This window comes from Polyodon spathula, chromosome 7 (assembly GCF_017654505.1).
Source record: "Polyodon spathula isolate WHYD16114869_AA chromosome 7, ASM1765450v1, whole genome shotgun sequence".
Classification (NCBI taxonomy): Eukaryota; Metazoa; Chordata; class Actinopteri; order Acipenseriformes; family Polyodontidae; genus Polyodon; species Polyodon spathula.
In genome coordinates, this window is record NC_054540.1 from 44,148,269 (window position 1) to 44,153,457 (window position 5,189).

The following is a 5,189-nucleotide window of genomic DNA, read 5'->3' on the forward strand; positions in this document are numbered from 1 at the left end:
CGTGCTCACATATTACTACATTTTCTTGCAAGTGAAATGCTGTGCAATCCTCGTGCCTAAATACAAAGATACATTTTAAACACTTGTGTTACACAGACCCGTTTATATCCTGTGTACCAATAACGATACACCAACATTAACACACAACACACAACACAAAATACACACAGGGGCGGGGAACTTTACCACATATACCCCCCCCCCCCTTGTGCAAAGCACACATGGCCTCAATGGCCACCTCCCCCCTTAAAATCCCAAAAGTCTCACTCAAAGTCCTGGGCCAAGAACAAGGACTTTAAGGGGTTGATGGGCGGCAACGTTGCCAGTAGCCTGTGCTGACAGTGGGGCGAATCTCTCCTCTCGCTGTACCACTGGCAGCGGAAATGCTGCCAATGGTGCGGCTGTCAGCAGATGTGCTGACAGCTCCCAGACTGACTCCTTCAGCCAGGGCAAGTCCAGCAGTAGAAAAGCTGCTGGGGTTGGTGGTCTCCAGACCTCCCTTAAGACCTCCGGCAGCGAAACTGCTGCACGGGAAGGTGGTCTCCTGACCTCTTCCCCCTTTTTCATAGCCAGCAGCTCCCTCTAGTGGGGGTCCAGCCACATTGATCCGTGCGGCCAAGCAGAGCTGACTGCAATCCCTGGCGAAGCAGTTCCAGCAACACCAGAAGATGAGGAGCGGCTGGCAACTGCAAATATATTAAATGATTACTTTTCACAAGTTTTTACAAAGGAAGATACTGACAACATGCCTCACATGTCATCCAGTTCCTATCCAGTTTTAAATAACTTTAGCATAACTGAGGCAGAAGTGTTAAAGGGACTAGGAGCTCTTAAAATAAACAAATCCCCTGGGCTGGATGAGATCCTCCCAGTAGTACTCAAAGAAATGAAAGAAGTCATTTACAAACCGCTAACCAAGATCATGCAGCAGTCTCTTAACACAGGGGTGGTACCGACAGACTGGAAAATTGCAAACGTAATACCGATCCACAAAAAGGGAAACAAAACTGAACCAGGTAACTACAGACCAGTAAGCCTGACTTCTATTATATGCAAACTTATGGAAACTATAATAAGATCCAAAATGGAAAATTACCTATATGGTAACAGGGTCCTGGGAGACAGTCAACATGGTTTTAGGAAAGGGAGATCGTGTCTAACTAACTTGCTTGATTTTTTTGAGGATGCAACATCGATAATGGATAATTGCAAAGCATATGACATGGTTTATTTAGATTTCCAGAAAGCTTTTGACAAAGTCCCGCACAAAAGATTAATTCTCAAACTGAGCGCAGTTGGGATTCAAGGAAACGCATGTACATGGATTAGGGAGTGGTTAACATGTAGAAAACAGAAAGTACTTATTAGAGGAAAAACCTCAGAATGGAGTGTGGTAACCAGTGGTGTACCACAGGGATCAATATTAGGTCCTCTGCTATTCCTAATCTACATTAATGATTTAGATTCTGGTATAGTAAGCAAACTTGTTAAATTTGCAGACGACACAAAAGTAGGAGGAGTGGCAAACACTGTTGCAGCAGCAAAGGTCATTCAGAATGATCTAGACAAGATTCAGAACTGGGCAGACACATGGCAAATGACATTTAATAGAGAAAAGTGTAAGGTACTGCATGCAGGAAATAAAAATGTACATTATAAATATCATATGGGAGATACTGAAATTGGAGAAGGAATCTATGAAAAAGACCTAGGAGTTTTTGTTGACTCAGAAATGTCTTCATCTAGACAATGTGGGGAAGCTATAAAAAAGGCTAACAAGATGCTCGGATACATTGTGAAAAGTGTTGAATTTAAATCAAGGGAAGTAATGTTAAAACTGTACAATGCACTAGTAAGACCTCATCTTGAATACTGTGTGCAGTTCTGGTCACATCACTATAAAAAAGATATTGCTGCTCTAGAAAGAGTGCAAAGAAGAGCGACCAGAATTATTCCGGGCTTAAAAGGCATGTCATATGCAGACAGGCTAAAAGAATTGAATCTGTTCAGTCTTGAACAAAGAAGACTACGTGGTGACCTAATTCAAGCATTCAAAATTCTAAAAGGTATTGACAGTGTCGACCCAAGGGACTTTTTCAGCCTGAAAAAAGAAACAAGGACCAGGGGTCACAAATGGAGATTAGACAAAGGGGCATTCAGAACAGAAAATAGGAGGCACTTTTTTACACAGAGAATTGTGAGGGTCTGGAATCAACTCCCCAGTAATGTTGTTGAAGCTGACACCCTGGGATCCTTCAAGAAGCTGCTTGATGAGATTTTGGGATCAATAAGCTATTAACAACCAAACAAGCAAGATGGGCTGAATGGCCTCCTCTCATTTGTAAACTTTTTTATATTCTTATGTTCTTAACCCCAGGCAATGCGAAGCGGCTGGCAACCCCTGGCAATGGGGAGCAACAGGCAACCCCAGGTGATGCGGAGCAACAGGCAACCCCAGGCGATGCGGAAAAACAGGCAATCCCAGGCAATGCGGAGCAACTGGCAACCCCAGGCAACGCCAGGTAGGCATCCTTGGGCGAAGCGAGGCAGGCATCCTTAGGCGAAGATGTGTGGGCAATCAGGACAAGCTGGGGTACTGGTTTTAGCCCACTTCTCGGCCAATGCGGTCAGGCGGTTCTTCCCAGTGCTTCCCTCAGCAGCCTATGAACAAGCTGCTGAGGACCGCCAGCATCTAGTCCTAGTCATTCTGGTGAAGGGAGAGGCAGCTCCTGCTCCTCTCCCGTTGATGGTGATGGATGCAGAGGCAGCTCCAGCTCCTCTCCTTGTGATGGTGGGGGAAGTGATACCAGCAGTCATTCATCCTCTGCTGGGTTGATGGGCGGCAATATTGCCAGTAGCCAGGCTGCTACTGGCCATGCTGTCAGCAGACGTGCTGACAGTGGCGCGAATCTCTCCTTCCGCTTTACCACTGGCAGCAGAAATGCTGCCAATGGTGCGGCTGTCAGCAGACGTGCTGACAGCTCCCAGACTGACTCCTTCAGCCGGGGCAAGTCCAGCAGTAGAAAAGCCGCTCCCTCTGGTGGGACTCCATCTCCCAGAATTCCTGCAGCGAAATTGCTGCAGGGAAAGGTGGTCTCTTGACCTCTCCCCCCCCTTTTTCATAGCCGGCAGCTCCCTCTGGTGGGGCTCCGGCCACACTGATCCCTGCGGCCAAGCAGAGCTGACGACGACCCCTGGCGAAGTTCCAGCGACCCCCGGCAAAGCGGAGCGGCTGGCAACCCTAGGCGATGCGGATCAACAGGCAACCCCAGGCTATGCGGAGCAACATGCAACCCCAGGTGATGCAGAGCAACAGGCAAACCCAGGCAATGTGGAGCAACTGGCAACCCCAGGTGATGCGGAGCAACTGGCAACCCCAGGCGATGCACAGCAACAGGTAACCCTAGGCGATGCGGAGGAACTAGCAACCCCAGGCAATGCCAGGCAGGCATCTTTGGGTGAAGCGAGGAAGGCGACCTTGGGCGAAGCGAGGCAGGCATCTTTGGGCGAATATGTGTGGGGAGTCAGAAAGAGCTGGGATGCGGGTTTTAACCCACTTCTCGGCCACTGCGGTCGGGCGGTTCTTCCCAGTGCTTCCCTCAGCAGCCTATGAACAAGCTGCTGAGGACCGCCAGCATCTAGTCCTAGTCCTTCTGGTGAAGGGAGAGGCAGCTCCTGCTCCTCTCCCCTTGATGGTGATGGAGGCAGAGGCAGCTCCAGCTCCTCCCCTCGTGATGGTGGGGGAAGTGATACCAGCAGGCATTCATCCTCTGCTGGTGGACGGGGACCCAGCAGGCATTCACCCTCTGCTGGTGGACAGGGACCCAGCAGACATTCACCCTCTGCTGGTGGAGGTGGCGGAGGCAGAGAAAGCTCCAGTTCTGCTTCTCGCGGTGGAGGTGGCAGAGGCAGAGGCAGCTCCTGCTGCTCTGCTCCTCGCGGTGGGGGTGGCGGATGCAGAGGCAGCTCCTGCTGCTCTGCTCCTGCCGATGGAGGTGGTGGAATCGTGTAGTCTTCTGGCGACGAAGGTGGAAGCGGCATGTAGTCTCCTGGCGGTGGAGGTGGAAACAGTGTGTAGTCTCCTGGAGTTGGAGGTGGGAGCGGCGTGTATTCTACCCTTATGTGGCAGGAAATGGCTTTGCGGGGACCCAGACCAGAAGAAGCATGACCAAAACAGAAGGTACGATGCAGTGGCGCGTGCACCGTTTTATTAAAGAAAAAAAAATATATATATATTTGAACAAAAAATAACACTTGCTCACAGAGCAAAATAAAAGTTTTGAAATAAAACAAATCTCGAACACAAAAAATAAACTCTAAGGTCAGGCTGAGCAACTGCCTTCACTGATCCTTATTTTCTTTTTTAAATATCTTTCTCGCCTCTCGCTTTCATGTTCTCCACTTCTGAACTCCCCCCCCCCCCCCCCCCCCCCCCCCGGAGTGCAGAGAGCTGCCAGTATTTATACAGGTGACCATCTCCCGATTAGCAATAAATTAATCACTTAATTAATTCGGGAGATGGTCACCTTCTGCACGGGTTTTAATAAGGTGGATGGGGCTTCCCATCCACGCTGCAAAACAAAACGCACGGCGGTTCGCCGTCATTTATAAACAAATACATTTTTAAAACAATAACACAAAAATGCATGACTGTGCCGTCATACAAAATAATAAACAAATACAAAATAACACAGGGGCAGAGGGGAAGACCCAGTTTCTAAAATAAATACTGTGCAGGGCTGCTCGCCCTGTTACACCTTATTACAAGGGACTGGTGCGACTCTCCCTCCCTTGCAGGGGAGTGGTGCGGCTCTCCCTCATTGGCAGGGGACTGGTGAGGCTCTTCCTCACTGGCAGGGGAAAGTGATGGAGGCAGACTCCTCCAGGGAGTTTGGGGTGTGTTCCTTCTCATACGCCTCCCATCGCTCCCTGTCCATCAGCCACAGGAACCGGATGGCTATGGGCATGGACTGGGCCTCCAGCCCAGCATTGTCCTGGATCCAGTCCCTTAGACTGATGGCATCTTCTGACATTTTTTTGTTTTTGTTTATGTTTTTTTGTTGTTGTTGTTTTTTAAACTGTGGTTCCTGCTCTGATCTGCGTCTAGGAGGCGCTGGTAATCCCATTATGACACCACGTGTCACAAAGACGGCTGTAGAGGGTGACATCAGACCAGAAACAGGAACCAG